We start from the raw sequence: 22,058 nt of genomic DNA, 5'->3' as shown, positions 1-22,058 counted from the left end.
AAGAAAATCCAGGAAGAAAGCCATTGTATACATGACTGTAGCAAATGGTAACAAATGATTGTAAGACAATAACTCATACAGCAGACATTAAAAAGCACTGTAGGGAGTGATTTATGAAAATGATTTAAGTTTCTTGATTGTGAAATTGTTTCGCACAGTCTTTTATTGCTATACGCTTTTACAATAGAATCTCCATTACCAACCATAACTGCATGTCCAGATCCGTGAAAGTAGCAGGACAGGTAGATAAGGTGGTTAAGAAGGCATACGGGATACTTTCCTTTATTAGCCGAGGCATAGAATATAAGAGCAGGGAGGTTATGCTTGAACTGTATAAAACACTGGTTAGGTCACAGCTAGAATACTGCGTACAGTTCTGGTCACCACATTACAGGAAAGATGTGACTGCACTAGAGAGGGTACAGAGGAGATTTACAAGGATATTACCAGGACTGGAGAATTTTAGCTATGAGGAAAGATTGGATAGGCTGGGGTTGTTTTCTTTGGAACAGAGGAGGCCGAGGGCAGACTTGATTGAGGTGTATAAATTTATGAGGGGCCTAGATAGAGTGGATAAGAAGGACCTATTTCCCTTGGCAGAGAGGTCAATAATCAGGGGGCATAGATTTAAAGTAATCAGTAGAAGGATTAGAGGAGAGTTGAGGAGAACTTTTTCCACACAGAGGGTGGTGGGCGTCTGGAACTCACTGCCTGAAAAGGGTGGTAGAGGCGGAAACCCTCATCGCATTTAAAAAGTACTCGGATACACACTTGAAGTGCCATAATCTACAAGGCTATGGACCAAGAGCTGGAAAGTGGGATTAGGCTGGTTAGCTCTTTTTCAGCCGGCACAGACACGATGAGCCGAATGGCCTCCTTCTGTGCCGTAAATCTCTATGATTCTATGATTTGAACCCCCGGTGGATAATGGAAACTGGATGAGCAAGAGTCTGAAAATTAAGATCTTGCAATTAGGGAACATCAATACCTTAAGGTATGGAATGAAAACCCTAAATTAATCTTTTTTGAGCTGTGACTCGATTAATATTAGAGAGGATGACACTAAGGGTGATAGGGTTCCGAGCAATGAGGCACCATCTCACACAAAGCCTTGTTCTGTGAGAATTATTCCTAGATAATTGGGAAGGTGAATAATGGGGGCTTGGATAACGTAGGTTCCTCTGTAGCTCTTCTAAGTTAAAATTCAATCTCTCTTACCTTTGAACGGAGTATGTCACTGGACCATCTTGGAAAGTAATAGGATTCCATTTGAGGATACGCTTCCATCTGACATCAATACTCAGGTTTCCTGGGTTCGGGATTCTTCCGAGCACTGTATAGGCAGAAACATGAACATTAAAAGAGGCTTTAATCCTGAGAAAATGAAACATTGAATTTTTTTTTAAAAAATAGAAAGAAAGCTAGCCATTTCATACTGGGTTCATCTGGCTTCAAGGCAGAAATTTATAAGCCAGTACAATTCCCTGTGGTTAAACCCAGTGGTAATTTTACATGTCCACACAGCCAGCAGGCAGTATCACTGGCAGCACAGACTTAAAATGACCCCTCGCTTCCTCACAGGGGATACTGAACACTGGCCTTGGCGGCACAGACTCAGTAAAACACAGCTCCATCTTATCTTCTAAACATCAAAACCATGCTTCAGAGTATAGGTTATTTGAGAGGAGGTCCATTAATATTTCATATAAAGAGCATCCCTTATTTCTAAGTTTTCACTGGATTATGTGAAGCTTATACACTTTGTGGATTAAACGGCACATATATTGAGGTTCTTAGATAGTCGTGAACATTTGAATAGCACTACACGTTGATAGGGTCAAGAGTGTTCCTTGACTAGAGGACTAGGCCGAGTAGGAGCTGGGTGGGGATATTCACTCTGCACGGTGTGTGGGTTTATGTATTCCTGTGGTTAAGGGCTCCTGATTTGAATCCCTTATCAAAATGTCCCTACATAAATAATCCCCTGGAACAAGAAACTCATCTTAAGTGGTTTCCAGTTTATGCAGCTAGTAAATGGCACCAGCACTGCTGGTACCTGACCGTAGAAACGCCATACTCCTGACCTTTAAGCAATGAAAGAGAGATGGGCACTCCCCCTAAAAGGTTGGCTATGGACAACTTGATTGGGTAGATCCTGGTTTTCAAATCCCTCCATGGTCGCCCCTCCCGATCTCTGAAATCTCCTCCAGCCCCATAACGCCCACCCTCCTCCGAGATATCTGCACTCCTCTAATTCTGGCCTCTTGAGCATCCCCGATTTTAATCGCTCCACCATTGGTGACCGTGCCTTCAGCTGCCGAGGACCCAAGCTCTGGAATTCCCTCCCTAAACCCCCCCCGCCTCTTTCCTCCTTTAAGACTCTCCTCAAAATCTACCTCTTTGACCAAGCTTTTGGTCATCTGCCCTAATTTCACCTTATGTGGCTCAATGTCAAATGTTGTTTTATAATACTCCTGTGAAGCGACTCGGGATGTTTTACTACGTTAAAGGCACTATATAAATGCAAGTTGTGGTTGTTGAGTATGGAGGCCATTTATGCATGGACTTTAGACTGGTCAGGGTGCTCTTGGCTTCTAGGGTTTCCGTCCAGGGGGAGTGGGGACCATTCCTTTTTATAGAGAAATTATCCCAGTTGTTAGGTGATGTATTTGCTTCTGTATTTTCCCTGTAGTTCAAACTGATGTGTTTCTCCAGTAGGAGTAGAGGATGCCTCCCTACCACAGAATATCACAAGGAGAACCACTATTAGGTGTCAGCCTTGAATCAGTGGTAGCACTTTCACCTCTGAGTAAGAGGGTCATAGGTTCAAGCCCCACTCCAGAGACTTGAGTACGTAATCCAGGCTGACAGTCAAATGCAGTACGGAGGGAGCGCTACACTTTCGGAGGAGCAGCCTTTTGGATGAGATGGAAAACCGAGGCCCTGTCCTCTCTGGTGGATGTAAAAGATTCCATGGCACTATTCGAAGAAGAGCAGGGGAGTTCTCCCAGTGTCCTGGCGGCTAGTTACCCCTCAACCAACATCACTCAAACAACTCAGCAGCACGGTGGCATAGTGGTTAGCACTGTTACCTCACAGCGCCAGGGACCCGGGTTCAAATCCGGCCTCGGGTGACTGTCTGTGTAGAGCTTGCACATTCTCCCCGTGTTTGCGTGGGTTTCCTCCGGGTGCTCTGGTTTCCTCCCACAGTCCAAAGATGTGCGGGTTAGGTTGATTGGCCATGATAAAAATTGACCCTTAGTGTTAGGGGGGATTAAATACATGGGGTTACGGGGATAGGGCTTGGGTGGGATGGCTGTCGGTGTAGGGACCGGGCGCTAGGGTTTGGATGATCAGCCATGATCTCGTTGAATGGCGGAGCAGGCTCGAAGGGCCGAATGTTTCTATGTAACTCAGCTGGTCATGTATCTCTCAGCTGTTTGTGGGACCGTTCCATGCGCAGCTTGGCTACTGTATTTCTCTACATTACAACAGTGACTAAACTTCAAAAGTACTTAATTAGCTGCAAAATGCTTTGGGACATCCCAAGGTTGTGAAAGACGCTGTATGAATGCAAGTCTTTTATTGCCTAGATGTAGGTGAAGGCAGTAGATTGTCCCCAAAGGCTTGGAGGAGAAGCCGGATCTCTCGCCTTGATGACTGCACATTGGAGACTGTTAACCTCCATGGTCAGGTTCAAAGTGCCTTCATGAAGCTTGGTCTTGTGCATGAGAACCTTGCGCACGAGCACTGCGAGTAATTAACGGTTAAGATGAGTGAACAGGTGTGGCACATGGCTAGTGCACACTTTCATTCTCAAAGAGGAGATTAGCTGCTCCCCTCCCCACTTTTAAAACAAGCTCTGAAATGGACAATCCAATTTTGGGGATGGCTGCCCAATAATTTTGACAATTAAGAAAACAATCAGTAAATATCCATTTTTCAAATTGTGAAATTTGAAACACTGCTATGTACAAATACGAGCAAATCCATTCATGCATGTGCAAACTTTATTTTTTAAATGTCCTTTTCTTGCCAATTCTGGGCTGGGCAGCAGGTGATTCCAACACTCCAGTTACAATTGATGGAACAGCGCACAAGGGTTAAAAAAAGCACAATCTGGGCTGTAAGCAGGATTTTAGAAAGACCCCATCAAAATGTTTCTAATGCATTTATCTCACGGTGCTACGTTTTCCTGTGTACCGTATATATACAGGTAGACTATCCTTTATCCGAAAACCTCGGGACCAGCCGAGTTTCGGATAAAGGAGAATTTCGGATTTCGGAAGGTGGGTCGGCGGGGGGTCGTGCGCACGACTTACGCTGACGCTCAGCGTAAGTCAGTCGGGGTCCGCGGGGGGGTCGGCGGTTGTCGGGGCCGGCGGGGTCCGCGGGGGGGTCGGCGGTTGTCGGGGTCGGCGGTTGTCGGGGTCCGCGGGGGGGTCGGCGGTTGTCGGGGTCCGCGAGGGGGTCGGCGGTTGTCGGGGCCGGCGGGGTCCGCGGGGGGGTCGGCGGTTGTCGGGGCCGGCGGGGTCCGCGGGGGGTCGTGCGCACGACTTACCCTTTATCCGAACTTCCGAAACCGGAACCCTCTAAAAACCGAAGGTTTTTTCGTTCGTACGCACGACTTACGCTGAACGAAAAAACCTTCGGTTTTTAGAGGGTTTCGGTTTTCGGAAGTCCGGATAAAGGGTAGTCTACCTGTATATCATTTATGTTCTTTATCATACATATTTATCATTTGCTCAAACACCAGATGAGCAAAAGCCCTATTTAAAACAGCCAATGACTGTGGGTCCGAGGCTGAAGCTGGGACTGAGGAGAGACTGCGGTTAGCATGGTCGATTCAGATGGCCTGCTGGCACTCGCTGTCAAAGCTCACACCTAAATAATGAGCACTTGGCTGAGGTAACAAAGTCTGATCTGTGTCCTTGGGGCATATTCTAGTTAGGAAAGGAGGGTAGAAAATAGGACTCAAGAAGAGTGAACATATTACTGTAAATAACTATGAAACATTATTGTAGATATAGAAGAGGACATTTACAGTAACAGTACGACAGTCACATTGGGTCGTGGATAGTAGTTCTCATCACAGGATTCATTTTCATGAAGTTTTACTTCCTCTTTCGACAGTCCCTGGCCTGTGGGCTGTTGAGGTGGCTCTACCTGTTTTTGTACATTTGTACCTTGAAATCGCGCTGTGGTTGGTAAGAAAGACATTAATGCGTTCGCATGAAACTCATTTTGTGCTATTTTAAACAGGGTTGACAGCTTTGTTAAAAGAACAGACAGTAGAAATTTCATATGCGATGCACAGTGTCTTCTCATAGCGCTGAACCTGATTTGAAGTGGTGCAGTGAGGTCGCACAAAAGGATTATTAAAAGCATGCAGGTAAAGTTTCTTATGAAGCACTTTACCGTGTCTGAATTCAGAGGTGGTCACAGTCACATAGTCATGCGCGAGCTGTGTCTGCTATTACGTGTTGTAATAGTTTCAACTGAAAAACTAAAATCAAAATTCTAAACACCACATTGCAAAGGTTTGCTCTGCTATGTAGTGTCTGCAGAGGTGAGAGTCCTTGAGAGAGCAAGAATATATTGAAGAGGAACTCATTTCAGAAGCAGGTTCTGTGGCCCATCATCCATGTGGCAGTGCTAGAGCTATCTACTCTAACCCTTGCGGCAAAGAGCATAGATGCATTTAAGGGGAAGTTAGATAACCATATGAAGGAGAAAGGAATAGAAGGATATGTTGATGGGGTTAGATGAAGGAGGCTTGTGTGGAGCACAAACACCGGCATGGACCTGTTGGGCTGAACGGCCTATCTCTGTACTGTAAATACTATGTAATAATGCCATTCACAACTCCTCAGATAATGAAGCAGTCCGTGCCCGCATGCAACAAGACCTGGACGACGTTCAGGCTTGGGCTGATAAGTGGCAGGTAACATTTGCACCACACAAGTGCCAGGCAATGACTATCTCCAACAAGCGAGAGTCTAACAACCGCCTCTTGACATTCAACGGCATTACCATCACCTAAACGCCCACCATCAACATCCTGGGGGTCACCATTGACCAGAAACTTAATTGGACCAACCACATAAATACTGTGGCAACAAGAGCAGGTCAGAAGCTGGGTATTCTGCGGTGAGTGTCTCACCTCCTGACTCCCCAAAGTCTTTCCACCATCTATAAGGCACAAGTGAGGAGTGTGATGGAATACTCTCCACTTGTCTGGATGAGTGCAGTAGCTCCAATAACACTCAAGAATCGCAACACCATCCAAGACAAAGCAGCCCGCCCATTCACGCCTTCCACCACCGTGTACCGTGGCTGCAGTGTGTACCATCTACAAGATGCACTGCAGCAACTCACCAAGGCTTCTTCGGCAGCACCTCCCAAACCCGCGACCTCTTCCACCTAGAAGGACAAGGGAGGCAGGCGTATGGGAACACCACCACCTCCACGTTCCCCTCCAAGTCACACACCATCCTGACTTAGAAGTATATCGCCGATCGGTCAAAATCCTGGAGCTCCCTCCCTAACAGCACTGTGGGAGTACCTTCACCACAAGGACTGCAGTGGTTCAAGGCGGCAGCTCACCACCACCTTCTCAAGGGCAATTAAGGATGAGCAATAAATGCTGGCCTTGCCAGCGACGCCCACATCCCATAAAAATGAATATAAATAAATAAATAAATAAATAATCGCATCTCCCTCTTTCGTCACATCCTTTTATACTCTTCCTTTTGCAAAACTTACGCAACTCCATTTTAAATGATGCTCATCTCTGCCTCAATAGCATTCAATGTTCTAATAACACATGATACAAAAATTTCTAACTTCCCCTTTTTGTTCTTCTAGTTATACTCCCCATCTAGGCTCCCTTGTACTAATTTAACAAGCAGTTAAAACAATCTTTCATGATTTAACCTTAAAATACTAAAAAAGCATGAACAGGCCTGAACAGTGTAGATAAAGCTAACCAAGGGAAAATATACCAGAAACAGTGAATGATTCAACAAAAGTTAACATTTAAAAAAAAGATATAAGCGAAGCACCAGTGACAAAGGCACAACAATAGAGTGAAAGATAAAGAGCAAGAAAAAGCTAGGTGGAGGGAAAGACGGAGAGACAAGAAAAAAGAACTTGCATTTTAATAGCATCTTTTAGGTCCCCACGACGTCACAAAGAACTTCACAGCCAATGAATTACTTTTTGAAGCGTAGTCACTTCTATTATGTAGGCAATCGCGTGACAGCCAATTTTTAGAGAGGCATGGGTAGAGAGAGAAAAAGGTGTAGGAGATACAGACACAGATACAAAGAAAGCACTTTGACAAATGTGATAAGCAGTCCATTTAAAATGTATGTTTAAGTATCAATTAAAAAAAAAGTAAAAATATTGGAAATTTTGAAGCAAAACAGAAAATAATGGAAATACAAAACAGGTCCATTAGTATCTGAAAATAGAGACAAGCTAGGTTACCATTTTGGGTATAACCTTTTGCCAGAATTGGAAACTTGAGGGGAAGTTAGCTGCTGTATAGGACTGAATAAAACAAAGAGGGGAGAGGAAGAACAATAGATTGAAGTAGGCTGACAACTGCCACAGAGACATTCAATACTCTGGAAAGAGGTAAAAAGCTGCCAGATGATGTACTTGGTCTAATCCTCATCCTGACCATCCAATGGCTCTTCACTTGAACCTTCCCCCATTACCAATCCGACTTTCCCATCATTTGCCTCTTACATTGTTCCATCAAGTTCAACACAGCCCTCAGGAACAGTGGAGCAAATTCAGCAAGGCCGTGATCCTGTCACAAAATCTCGCAGGGCAGAATCGCAGGTCAGAGAATCAGGGGTTGCAGAGTTATAGCTCTGTCTCTGACTTGTGCTTTCATTTAGTGAGGCTGTGTACAAGGATTATAGCATCACAAAACTTAGCCTAATGATGCTTCTTACTGTTCAACAACCTGCAGTCCTTATGTCTGAACTTTGCAACTTCAATCCATCTCTCATCCTCCTTATTCCCCTTCATTTTGAAAGATTCTTTTTTGTTTTCCCCTTACTTTTTCCACCACCATATCCAGCTATTTTTATGTTCTTTTTATCCTTTTAATACTTTTCCGCAAGGATGATCTAAAAAGAGTTCAACACCTGAAATATTAAGTTATCTTTTTATTTTACAGACACCGACAAACATGCAGTGTAACCTTGGCGAAAACCTAGAAATGTTGCCGTGGGTCTTGTACAACCTGGAGATGGTAAGCAGGGCTCAAGGATTCTCCTCAGGAAAGCTGTCGCCAGAGATGGCAACATCGTGATATTAATCATTCAAAAAGCTGAAAATCACTGGAGATGTCAATATGCACAGACACACAAACAATATTGTAAAGACAAAGCTTCAACTTTGAAATGTTGAGCTATTTTGTCAAACTATTTTGTCAGGCTTCTCTTGTGATATTTTTATCTGTGGGTGTTTCGCACGGAGACAAATGTTCACACAGAGGGCACAAGGAAATACCGCTGGAAGCAGAAAATACATATTTAATTTTTATATAACACTGTAAATAACACCCCCATTTTGGGTTCATTTTCTCATTTTTTTTATTCGTTTATGGGATGTGGGCGTCGCTGGCAAGACCAGCATTTATTGCCCACCCCTAATTGCCCTCGAGAAGGTGGTGGTGAGCCGCCTTCTTGAACCGCTGCAGTCCGTGCGGTGAAGGTACTCCCACAGTGCTGTTAGGGAGGGAGTTCCAGGATTTTGACCCAGCGATGATAAAGGATCGGCGATATACTTCTAAGTAAGGATGGTGTGTGACTTGGAGGGGAACTTGGAGGTGGTGGTGTTACATAGATACATAGAAGATAGGAGCAGGAGTAGGCCATTCGGCCCCTCGAGCCTGTTCCGCCATTTAATGAGATCATGGCTGATCATCCAAGTTCAGTACCCTGTCCCTGCTTTCTCCCCATATCCCTTGATCCCTTTAGCCTTAAGAAATATATCTAACTCCTTCTTGAATATATTTAATGAATTGGCCTCAACTGCCTTCTGTGGTAGAGAATGCCACAGGTTCACCACTCTCTGGGTGAAGAAATTCCTCCGTATCTCAGTCCTAAATGGCTTACCCCTTATCCTTAGACTGTGACCCCTGGTTCTGGACTCCCCCCGCCATCGGGTACATCCTTCCTGCATCTAGTCTGTCTAGTCCTGTTAGAATTTTATAAGATTCAATGAGATCCCCTCTCATTCTTCTAAACTCTAGCGAATATAAGCCTAATCGACCCAATCTCTCCTCATACGTCATTCCTGCCATCCCAGGTATCAGTCTGGTGAATCTTTGCTGCACTCTCTCCATGGCAAGAACATCCTTCCTCAGATAAGGCGACCAAAACTGCACACAATATTCAAGGTGTGGTCTCACCAAGGCCCTGTACAACTGCAGCAAGACATCCTTGCTCCTGTACTCGAATCCTCTCGCTATGAAGGCCAACATACCATTTGCCTTCTTAACCGCCTGCTGCACCTGCATGCTTACTTTCAGCGACTGGTGCACAAGGACACCCAGGTCTCGTTGCACTTCCCCTTTTCCCAATCTATTGCCGTTCAGATAATAATCTGTCTTCCTGTTTTTGCCACCGAAGTGGATAACCTCGCATTTATCCACATTATACTGCATTTACCATGCATCTGCCCAATCTGTTCCTATGCACCTGCTGCATATGTTCAAAATAAATTTTGTTTTGAAAATTTGTTGTTTCAGAATTCCCCATCAGCTGAGCTTTCAACCAAAATTAGCAAGTGACAAGCGGAAGATGATTGAATTTTATCCAAATTTCAGTAGTACTTTAGAGAGGTGCTTCTTAAAGAGGGAATGTGTGTTAATTCGGTTTATAAATAGAGGAATAGAATATAAAAGCTTGAACTTTATAACTCACTGGTTAGGCCTCAGCTGGCGTATTGTGGACAATTCTGGGCACCACACTTCAGGAAAGATGTAAAGGCCTTAGAAAGGGTACAGAAGAGGTCTACAAGGATGTTGCCAGGGATGAGGGACTTCAGTTATGAGGAGAGGTTGGAAAAGTCAGCACTGTTCTCCTTGGAACAGAGAAGGTTAAGAGGTGACCCAATAGAGGTTTTCAAGACGATGAGAGGTTTTAATAGAGTAGAGAGAGAAAAATTATTCTCTTTGGCGAGTGGGTCAGTAACTAGAGGTCGTCAGTATTGCCAACTCTCGCACGCGACTTGAGTGTAACAAAGCTTCACTCCCGATCTCGCGTGTATTCTTCACGCATGTGCAAATCGGCATAAATCCCGAGATTTAGACGTTTCTGGATTCAGGAGGCAAGTCAAAATTACTTTGCCGACTATTTTAATTATATATAAAAAAGTGTAAGTTCTTTGCAAAAGAAATGGCAACGAGGTAAAACCTCTGTGAAAACAGCTGACAGGGTAGCTTGACACGATGGAGTTGAACATTTGTACCTCAATGCCGCAGTCTAACTTCTAGGGTTAGCTCATTGACGCTGCTTCTTGAAACTCGATGGTTCAATTCGAAGCTACTTTTCCATTGGCTTTGTTATCTAATTTCTGCAGAGTTCTGTTTGGTTATGCGTCCCCTTATCGTTGTCAAGGACATGTCCTGTGGGGGAAACCAGCTGTGGTGGCTTACATGGAATCACGCTCATAGGAATTAAGGATGTTGGATTACTGAGTTCACGAGATACCCATGGATGAGGTGTGAAATTTAACGTTTGCTCACAGGCAAATCCTGCTTACCCTGCACACAGTGAGTGACGTGGGACTTGAGTTTAGCAAAACGCATTGATTCGCCATTCTCAAAAATTATCATAATTTGAACAAAATATTATCACTTAAAGAGCAAAGTCCTTGAAACAGCAGCGAGGGACAGCTAATCTGACAGTCGTTAGCACCATGCTCTGCAGCTCCTAGGTGAACATTTCTCACTGCATCATCTCCCAGCAGGGACTTCCCCTCATTATTTCATCCCGAGGGAGATCCCCAATATTCCTTCATCCACAAAAAGTCTATGGAGAAAAACAGAAGACCATCAATTCATCGTCACGATTTAACCCTAATTGGTTGCTTTCCACTGACTATCTTTCTTTGACCCCCTAGCAACACAGGAACCAGTGTTCAATGGATTATTCCTGCCTGTATTTATCTAGATAGCTTCAGTCACATCCCGTACCAGATATTTCCCCAATTCTTTTTGAAGAGATTACAGTAATTGACAATTAAAATAATCACACCAGAAAATGCTGGAAATACTCAGCAGGCCAGGCAGCATCCGTGGAGAGAGAAACAGAGTTAACGTTTCAGGTCTGGGACCCTTCATCAGAACTGGAAAAAGCTGGAGATGTAACAGATATTAAGCAGGTGCAGAGACGGGGGGGGGGGGGGGGGTTAGGAGGGGAGGAAGGAATTGAAAGAAAATCCTCCCCTCCTAACCCCCCCCCTTGAAGACGGAACTATATTCTGCAGCCCCTGTATACTGCAGTACCAGTAGTGACCACCCCTATATATAAGCCTGTGTAGTAACTTTGTATAGTAGTTCCAGTTTTGTCTCCATTCACTAAACACCTGTTATAACCAACTTCTGCAGTCCGTGTCTCAATTACACACGGACATTACATTGGCGACGAACAGATCCGAACTTACCTACAGTTCTGCACCACCTCACGGGGATGCATCCCTGAAGCGAAGTTGTTGGAGGTCGAGGCCAGAAGGAAGAAATCCAAAAAGAAAAAAAAACAAACAGAAGAAACGGGCGTCGACCATGGGCAACCGCTCTCTGATTCATCGAATTCAAAGATTTGCAGGAGAGGCTGTCGAGAGCTGGGCTTGGTTATCCAGTCTATGGTGTTCCAGCTAATCGGGCTGGTGGCAGGTAGTACACTGATCCTTCCTGGGCTGCGGCGGGCTAGAGCTCGATCGGGTGGCTTTTCAACGGGGCTGAGCAGCGTTGTCGGGAAGAGGAGAGAGAGCGAGAGAGAGAGGGTGGAGCACACAGGGCGCGGCCGGTGCTACGAAGCCGGGCAGCGTACAGACCCGAGAAGAGGGAGGGAAGTGTCCCATAGGGTCTGCTCTGACGACGGGAACAATAATTAAAAGAAAAAGAAATTAGAAGTGCAGAAAGCCGCAAGGAGCTGCAGTTTGCCACGGGGACCGCGGCGTTGGCAGCAGCGCGGGGGGAAGGGCGCGAAGACCATAGGGCGTCGCCATCAAGGCATAAAAAACGCCAGCAACAGCGCTGGCAGCAGCGGAAAAGGCAGAAAGCGCGGGAGGCGCCATCTTAATCCAGCGGGGAAGAAGGCAAAGCTCGGGAGGCACCATTTTGTTCAATCAGGGAAGAAGGCAAAGCGCGGGAGGCACCATCTTAGATCTCCAAAATGCCGAAGACTGGCAATATCACTGCCTTCGATAATGCAATAGAAGACTGGACCACGTATGTGGAAAGAGTCGAAGTATATTGCAAGGCAAATGAAGTAGCCAATGAGAAAAAGGCATCGGTGCTACTAAACTTAATGGGCGCAAGAACGTACGGCCTATTGCGGAACCTGATCACTCCAGTCAAACCGATGGAGAAGAGTTTTAACGAAATTGTTGATATCCTACAGGAACACCTAAATCCTACACCGCTGCTGATAGCAGAAAGATTTAAATTCCACAAGAGAAATCAGCATAAAGATGAGAGCAATGCTGATTACCTTATGGAACTACGCAAGCTATCAAAGCACTGCCAGTTCGGAGCAGGACTGGCAGATACCCTACGGGACAAATTTGTCTGTGGACTCCTGAGTGAAGGAACCCAGAAGAGGTTACTCTCAGAGAACGAGCTGACGCTAGATAAGGCTTTCAGCGTGGCAGTATTGTACGAAGCAGCAGCAAGGGGAGCTGCGGAAATACAGCAAAAGCCACAGGAATACGGCACCCATGAAATGACACGGGGATTTGAAAAATGTTATCGCTGCGGCAGAACAACCCATGACCAGAAGGACTGCTGGTTCAAGGACAAAACATGCAGGCAATGCGGAAAGATGGGACACATTGCACGAGTTTGCAGGTCCGGGAAGAAGACTAACGACAACAAAAAGACTAAGGAAAAGTACAGGAAAGTACAAAAGATGACGGACAGTAGTTCCGAAGACCAGAAGAGCGATAGTGAATCCGGGAACAAGAGACTAAGCTGTCTCAAACGACACAACGTAATCGCAAAAGAGGATCACCGAACCATTTGGGTCACCCTCACGATAGCAGGGTCCCAAGTCAAAATGGAATTGGATACAGGATCAGCCCTGACCGTCATGAATCGACGAGACTACGAGCGGCTATTCTCACACATACCCTTGAAAGACACATCCATTGTCTTGAAGACATATACGGGGCAGAAAGTATACCCCAGAGGGAAAATACGGGTGCCTGTCGAATACAACGGCAAGGAAATACAGAAATTGTATCTGTACATACTGCAAGATGGTGGACCACCGTTATTGGGACGTGAATGGATCAGAAAGATAAGTTTAGACTGGCACTCCATTCAGGCACTGACTGTGGCTGGTAAAAAGGATGACGACGTCACACCTGGACGATTGTCAAAAATCTTAGCTAACGCTAAAAGAGGTATTTCAACAAGGACTGGGAACTCTTAAAGGCGTAACCGCCTCGATAAAAATAGAAGAGAATGCAATTCCCAAGTTTTTCAAAGCAAGACCAGTACTGTATGCAATTCGCCCAGCCGTCGAGGCAGAGCTGGAGAATCCGGAGAATGCAGGCATGTTATCTAAGGTAGACTGGAGTGAATGGGCGACACCCATCGTTCCTGTCATGAAGAAAACGTTAAACAATAAGTCTGAGGAGCCAAGGAAGGTTCGCATCTGTGGGGACTTCAAGGTGACTGTGAACCCAGTCCTTCACACAGTACAGTATCCTCTTCCGAGGATAGAAGATATTTTCGCCTCACTATCTGGAGGGAAACGTTTTACAAAAATTGACCTAGCGCAAGCATATTTGCAGATGGAGGTTGAAGAATCCTCTAGGAAATATCTCACGATAAACACTCACAAAGGTCTTTACCAGTATAATCGACTGGTATTCGGAGTAGCATCAGCTCCGGCTATATGGCAAAGAGCGATGGAACAAGTCCTGCAAGGAATTCCAGGGACTCAGTGTTACTTGGACGACATCCTAGTGACAGGTGAAGATGACAGTGAACACCTTGCCAACCTAGAGCAGGTGCTCACTCGACTAAGAGAACATGGGCTACGAGCCAATCGCCCCAAGTGCGAGTTTTTTAAGAAACAAATATCGTATTGTGGCCACGTGATTGATGAAGAGGGGTTACACAAGTCCCCTGACAAAATTGAAGCAGTCGTTAAGGCTCCAGCGCCTGAAAATGTGTCGCAACTGAGGTCATTCCTCAGATTGGTGAATTACTACCATAAGTTTTTGCCGAATTTGTCCACAATTCTGCACCCACTGAACGCCCTGCTACAAACTGGAGTAGCATGGAAATGGAGCGATGAATGTAAGCGGGCCTTTCAGAAGTGTAAAGGCCTGATCACTTCAAGAGAAGTATTGGCTCACTACAACCCATCACTACCGATAAGACTGGCGTGTGATGCGTCTCCCTACGGCGTTGGAGCGGTACTGTCACATAAATCCCTTGATGGATCAGAGAGGCCGATAGCTTTTGCGTCATGCTCGTTAACTGCAGCCGAGCGTAACTACGCCCAGATTGACAGAGAGGCCCTCAGCCTGGTGTGGGGGGGGGTGAAGAAGTTCAATCACTACCTGCACGGACAGAAATTTACTCTACTAACTGATCATCAACCTCTTGTCTCCATTTTCAACCCTAAGAAGGGCGTCCCGATAATGACAGCACAACGGCTACAGAGTTGGTCCCTTTTCCTAGGGGCACACCAATATGACATCGAGTACAAAGGAACTAAACAGCATGGGAATGCTGATGGATTGTCGCGCCTACCGTTGCCGACGGTGGAAGAAGCACCTGCAGTGGATCCTGTGGAGATATTCCACTCGACCATAGTCAAATGTCTACCTGTGACGAATGCAAACATAGAAAAGGAAACACGAAATGACCCGACACTCTCCAGGGTCTATGATTTAACGGTGAAGGGATGGCCAGCACATGGCGAACCACTGTTGCCAGCATTCTCGCCGAGAAGAGAACAGCTGTCAGTGTGCAGAGGAACCTTGATGTGTGGATCCAGAGTAGTAATTCCACCCAAATTGAAGGATAGAGTGCTCAATGAGCTTCATGAGGGTCATCTGGGAGGGGTAAAAATGAAGAACTTAGCCAGAGCGTTTGTGTGGTGGCCGGGAATCGATAGAGAAATCGAAGAGATGACCAAGAGCTGTACAGGATGCCAGAAGGTCCAAAGCGCCCCACCACAAGCCCCTCTACATCCATGGGAGTGGCCCTCATCTCCATGGCAAAGGGTACACATTGATTTTGCTGGTCCATTTATGGACTCGATGTTTTTAATTGCGGTGGATGCACATTCAAAGTGGCCAGAGGTAATAAAAATGTCCTCAACCACCACAGAAAAAACTATCACAGTCTTACGAACCATATTCGCCAGAAATGGGCTGCCTGAACAGATTTGCTCCGACAATGGACCACAGTTTGTGTCTGAAGAGTTCCGGAGGTTCTTAAAGAACAATGGTGTTAAGCATTACACATCTGCCCCATATCATCCAGCCACCAATGGATTGGCTGAGAGGTTCGTTCAAACATTCAAGAAGGCTATCAAGGCAATGTGTAATGAAGACATACCCCTACAACACAAGGTGGATAACTTCTCGTTTGCCTACCGGAATGCGACACATGCGGTTACCAACCAAACTCCAGCCATGATGTTCTTCAATCGAAGACTAAGATGCCGCTTGGATTTGGTTAAGCCAAACATCAGAAGAGATGTGGAGAACAGGCAGTTTCAGAATATGAATGAAAGGCCAACCAGGAGTTTCAAGATAGGTCAACCAGTTTTGGCCTGGGACTACCCCACAGAGAAATGGCAGCCAGGAACGATCTGCACACGGCAAGGACCTCTAATGTATACCGTGGACGTTGGAGAGAGCATTGTAAGGCGCCATGCTGACCAGATTCTAGAGTCACTGGAAAACGTCAAATCTACACCACGATCCTATACACCTGGTGATGAAATCGAAGTACCAATTGCATCTACCTCAGAATCGGTGATATTGGAAGCAGACGAACCAAACAACGACGTTGATCCCGAATCAACTTTGCCAGAAGAACCCGATACCCCAAAGAGGCGTTATCCGGACAGAATCAGGAAGCCTCCTCAAAGACTGAATTTATAATTGATTAACTTCAGCTAATGTATATAGCAACTGTAATTGTAAATATGTTATTTAATTATTAATCGAATGTTATGTACTGTTTAGCTAAAAGGGGAGGAATTGTAGTGTATGTACCTTGAAGAAGGAACTATATTCTGCAGCCCCTGTATACTGCAGTACCAGTAGTGACCACCCCTGTATATAAGCCTGTGTAGTAACTTTGTATAGTAGTTCCAGTTTTGTCTCCATTCAGTAAACACCTGTTATAACCAACTTCTGCAGTCCGTGTCTCAATTACACACGGACATTACACATACTACTCTGTCTCCTGCACTTCTGCCCTCATCCCTGCCCCTCCCTCCCGGAACCACGATAGGGTTCCCCTTGTCCTCACCTTTCACCCCACCAGCCTCCACATTCAACGGATCATCCTCTGCCATTTTCGCCACCTCCAACGTGATCCCACCACCAAACGCATCTTCCCCTCCCCTTTCAGCATTCCGTAGGGACTGCTCCCACCGAGACACCCTAGTCCACTCCTCTATCACCCCCAACACCCCTTGCCCGCCACCTTCCCGTGCAAGCGCAGGAGATGCAACACCTGCCCTTATACCTCCCCCCTTCCTACTGTCCAGGGCCCCAAACACTCCTTCCAGGTGAAACAGCGATTTACTTGTACTTCTTGCAATTTAGTACACTGTATTCGCTGCTCACGATGTGGTCTCCTCTACATTGGGTGACCGCTTTGCGGAACACCTCCGTTCAGTCCGTAAGGTGACCCTGAGCTTCCGGTCACCTGTCATTTTAATTCACCGCCCCATTCCCACTCAGACCTCACCATCTGCGGCCTCTTACATTGTTCCACGGAAACCCAGCGTAAGCTCGAGGAACAGCACCTCATCTTCCAATTAGGCACTTTACAGCCTTCCGGACTCAATATCGAGTTCAACAATTTCAGATCATAACCTCGACTCCTATTACATTTTTATATATATTTTTTATCCACACCTTTGTTTTGTGCCCTTCCCCTTTTTTTCCTCTCCCACATGGCAGCTGTCTCTCATTCTGCCAGCGCATTCCACACCTAATCTAGAGCCGTCTTTTGTCTCTTTACTAGTCCTATCACCATCTCGTCTCATTTTGAATACCTCTCAATGTCTCTTCGCTTCTCTTGTTCTTTCATCCCCATTTCCCAGCCCCCAAACTGGCCTTTTAATCTGTTTCATGTCCTGTGTTTTTTTCAGTCCTGACGAAGGGTTTCGACCTGAAACATTGACTCTATTTCTCTCTCCACGGATGTTGCCTGGCCTGCTGAGTTTTTCCAGCATTTTCTGTTGTTATTTCGGATTTCCAGCATCGGCAGTATTTTGCTATCGTACTCTGTCTCCCACGATTGCCATTGGTTTTTCTCCCCCATGCTCCCATAAGAACATACGAACTAGGGGCAGGAGTAGGCCATACGGCCCCCTTGAGCCTGCTCCACCATTCAATAAGATCACGGCTGATCTTAGAGCTCAACTCCACTTTCCCGCCCGATCCCCAGATCCCCAGTGGAATAGTCCAGATACTGTGCATTGGCACTCGTGCTGGACACACACGACACCACTGCAGCGAGGGTCATTGAGCGAGTTGAATGGTTGAGCTTCTTCTGGGATAATTTACCTCAGTAAGTAAAATGTTTTTTTCAGGCTTCCTTCTACGTTGGACATAGCCCACTGCTTATAAAACAGAGGGACTCTGACTCAGTCGGACTGGGAGTTCAAGAAAAAGTTGAGGGCCGTGGGAAATTAAGTTAGTAAGTCTGGCGTGGGCCGAGATATGAGCCAGCGGCCTTCCTTTAAATTCAACCCTTTTTCTTTCCCCTCATGTGGACTCCCGGAGCCACCTGGCTGTGTCGGCAGGTTCGAAGTCGGCCGGATCACGCCGTTGAAAAGAGACATGGTGGTCGGGAGGCGCTTGCCATCATCAATGGGGAGTGTGCGCGCCACGTGGCCTTGGAAGGCCGGGGGGGGCAGAAAGAAAAGAGACTTTCCGTAACCTATTGAGATTTTAGGAAAGGGCTTCGAGACGAATTGTAGCATCACTACTCACTGCCACCCTAGCTCAGATCTAGTAACTCAGCAAAAGCCAGGGATCGAACCCAGGCACCTTCCTGCTCTTACTTTAAGTAAAACAAAAATAATAATAAATATATATGCTTAATTGTATAACTAATTTATATTAGTCATCATAACTTTAAACTAAGGTGCATGGCAGCGTGGTGATAACGGGTATAACTCTTTAAAAGTTTTTTGCAAAGCATTTTCAGATGCAGTAATATAGTTTTTGTATTAATTTTGTGTCCTGTTAGCCACTAATGAGGTTTATAAACGAACTGTCAATCTATATTGGTTTATCTTTGGAAAAAACTCACAATTTCTCACCAAATCTCATGATTTTTTTTAAGAGCTTGTCTCATGATTTATGAGACGGTGGGGTTGGCATTACTGGGTCATAGATTTAAAGTCATTGGCAAAAGATCTAGAGGGGAGATGAGGAGAAATCTTTTCACTTAAGAGTTGACAGGATCTGGAACACTCTACTCAACCTGAAAAGGTGGTGGAAGCTGATTCCATAAATAATTTTAAAAGGGAGTTGGACAGGTTCTTGAGGATGAGGAACTTACAGGCTTATGGACAAAAAGCGGGGATGTGGGACTCAGCACGACCGCTCTTTCAAAGAGCCAGCACAGGCAGGACGGGCCGAATGGCCTCCTTCCATGCTGCAAGTTTCTATGATTCTATATGGGGAGGGCTCCAAGATTGTTTTTTTTCTGAAAAGAACGCAAGCTGGATTTTCATGCAGAAAATAGAGCTATGTTGCAGGCGGAGCCCATAGAGATGGGAAAGATTTATTATCCCCAACAGCAGGATAAGCTCACCAAACCAGAATTTCATCATACTTTCTGCCTGCAACTCTTCCCCACTCTGGAGATTTGCCTCCATTTTACTTGCTGATCATTCCCATCTCCATTCAGTCTTGGACTCCATCACTCGAACACCAATCTTCATTTACCCCCAGCTGCCTCCTCCCCCCACCGCCACCACCACCCTCGTCAAAACCTGCCACTGTCTGTACCACAAATTCACACAAATGAAAACCAAATTAAATAAATTCTCTGTGAGGCGAGTTCTGCACAAAGTAAGCACAACTGCAGTTCCCAAATTTCCCATCACAGAAACTCAAAGAAAAACCCTAGTACCGAAAGTTTCCAAAAAAGAACAAGTTTGCAGAACAGATATTTCACCACTTCTACAGCAGCAGAAACGCCCTACCTTGTTTTGATTAAAAAAATGGAATAAAAACCCAAGCATTTTGAAGTGCGTGTAAGAGTTTATATACTAGGCAATTTGTTGTGCAGCCACAATGGAGTGAGAAATCAACTACTTCAAAAAGGAGTTACTCTCTTATTTTCCCACGATCTTAAATGTGTTGTGGACCTGATGATACAAGCTATCCGCCCTCCCACTCTAGCACATTATGTCCTTCTCTGCCTGTGGTATACTTTCTAATTGACACTCTTCCCATTCAAGCACTTAATATTTTCACATTAAATTTCTCAGTGTGCTTTTTTTAAAAAAAAAAAGATGTCAACCTGGGTTAAACTCTGTATTAAAAAAGTCACAGAGAAATTTAGTACAAAGACATTAAGCTCTTATTTAGGGGCAGGACTGGTCAGGAAATACACTATGGTCCTGAATTTCCATGAGATTCTCCTGATCTCCCATTGTAACTTCGGCACAAACCCTGGAGAAATGGCATTACTGGCTATTTTTTTGCCATTTAGACCATTTCTCCAGCGAGCTATGGTGTTGAGGGATACAAAGAAGTGGGCAGAGATGACCTTGTTAGTGATCAAGACCATGGGAGTAGAGAGGCCACAGGACATGAAAAGGTCAAGGGGGTGACCAAATATGGGTAGAAGAGTTATAGGAAAATATTATAGTATTTTACAGCACAAAAACAGGCCATTCAGCCCAATAGGTCTATGCCACTGTTTATCTTGCACACGAACATCCTCCCACCTTACTTCATCTCACCCTATCAACTTATACTTTTATTCCTTTCTCCCTCATGTACTTGTCCAGCCTCCTCTTAAATGTATCTATGCTATTCGCCTCAACCGCTCCATGCGGTAGCGTGTTCCACATTTCCATCACTCTCGAATTCCTTATTGCATTTATTAGTGACTATCTTATATTCACAGTCCCTAGTTTTGGACTCCCAAGTGGAAACAGCTTCTCTACTTCTACCTTACTGAACCCCTTCATAATTTTGAAAAAAATTATCAGGTCACCTCTCAGCCAATACAGTCTTTCCTGACAGTTGTACCTTTTCAGCTCTGGTATCATACTTTCTCCAGTGCTTTTTGTAATATGGAGACCAGAACTGTGCACAGGACTCTAAGTGTGGTCTAACCAAGACCCAAGATATCCTTGGGAACAAAATCAGAAAATGTTGGAAACACTCAGCACCTGTTGGGTGAATAAATAAATTAACGTTTCAAGTGTGCAGTATTTTGCTTTAGGAAATTATTAGGGATGGTTCCTCCTCAGGATAGAGCTTTACTTGGTATCTAAAACTTTTACCAGTCAAATCTAACGTGTGTGTCTTGATTGTGTAAATGCTGATTTGTGACAATGCCGGTTTCCATTCTTTCAGAGGTGAAAAATTCAGCAGTGGAGATTTAACACATTCATCCGAAAACAGAAAGCCAGAATTTCCCCAGTGTCATTCTGGGAAACCGCTCGAGTTGTCCAGATAATAGTAACTCGTAATAATTTGGTCAGGAAGTGAAAGGACCTCATCAGAGGGCAGCTGGCCAAATTACACAAGGTGGGCAGATCAGATAGTTTAGCAGTTAATTGATGCAACTTATTCAGTGTCTGAATTTATGCCACACCCTAGCCAAGTCATTCTACCTCTGAGACTAGGTAAAGTGATGATGAGTAATAGCATACTGACTGAAAAGTCAAGATTCCATTAGTCGCTCTTGCTGGTCAGTCAGATGTACTGTAAAGAAAAGGAATAGGCCAGGGGAGATGCTTGAGGTTTCATTCTGTCCTTTCTGGATTAGACTCACTGCAATCCCCTGGGCAGACTAAAAATAAATTGGCCACTGATACTTGCTCTGTATAGTTTAGGAGGTTATTGCACAAAAAGCACAAATGCTTTTAACAAAAAAAAAGGCCATGGCAATACACACATTAACTGAATACTAACAGAGATACTCTATAAAATTTGCTCTGTAAAGGACTGTTTGGTAATTTACAAAAAGAGTTAAAGGCTCTCCATGATATCGTGGAGAAGTATAAAGTGGGCTTAAATTTGCAATGCTTCAACAGTTGACTCTTCAATCTCAGCTATGCTGCTATGGGAAAGGATTAAATGAAGGCCAAATACTTCGCTGTAGGAGAGTTTAATTGGCAGGAGATCACCCCAGCCTACTATTGTGTACTTCGTGGTTTCAGAGCATCACTGATAGAGGCCTATGAGCAGGTCTTTTAATAAATTATATACCTCAGGAATGATTCTGGTACTGTGACCATTGCAGTGAAGAATAGTCCTGAGCCTGCCCTTGTATGCTGAGGGAAGAAATAAAATTGTGAGTTGGCAAGTATGTTTTCATATCAGATGGTTAGTTTTTTTTTTTGGGGGGG

The 22,058-nt window shown here is 45.0% G+C and overlaps 1 pseudogene across 1 annotated transcript in view; it reads right to left on the bottom strand.

Moving 5' to 3' along the window:
* Nucleotides 1–22,058, bottom strand: part of LOC147107779 (interleukin-10 receptor subunit beta-like) — a 97,964-nt pseudogene that overhangs the window by 40,862 nt on the left and 35,044 nt on the right. The window contains exon 2 of the transcript XR_015080865.1: nt 1,219–1,333. The product of XR_015080865.1 is annotated as an interleukin-10 receptor subunit beta-like (transcript). The remainder of the gene's footprint in view (nt 1–1,218; nt 1,334–22,058) is intronic.

The sequence above is a fragment of the Somniosus microcephalus genome, chromosome 14 (assembly GCF_052327205.1).
Source record: "Somniosus microcephalus isolate GS21.2 chromosome 14, FLI_Smic_1.0, whole genome shotgun sequence".
In the NCBI taxonomy this organism is placed as follows: domain Eukaryota; kingdom Metazoa; phylum Chordata; class Chondrichthyes; order Squaliformes; family Somniosidae; genus Somniosus; species Somniosus microcephalus.
Note: the sequence above shows the minus strand (reverse complement) of the source record. Positions and strands in the feature narration are given on the sequence as shown.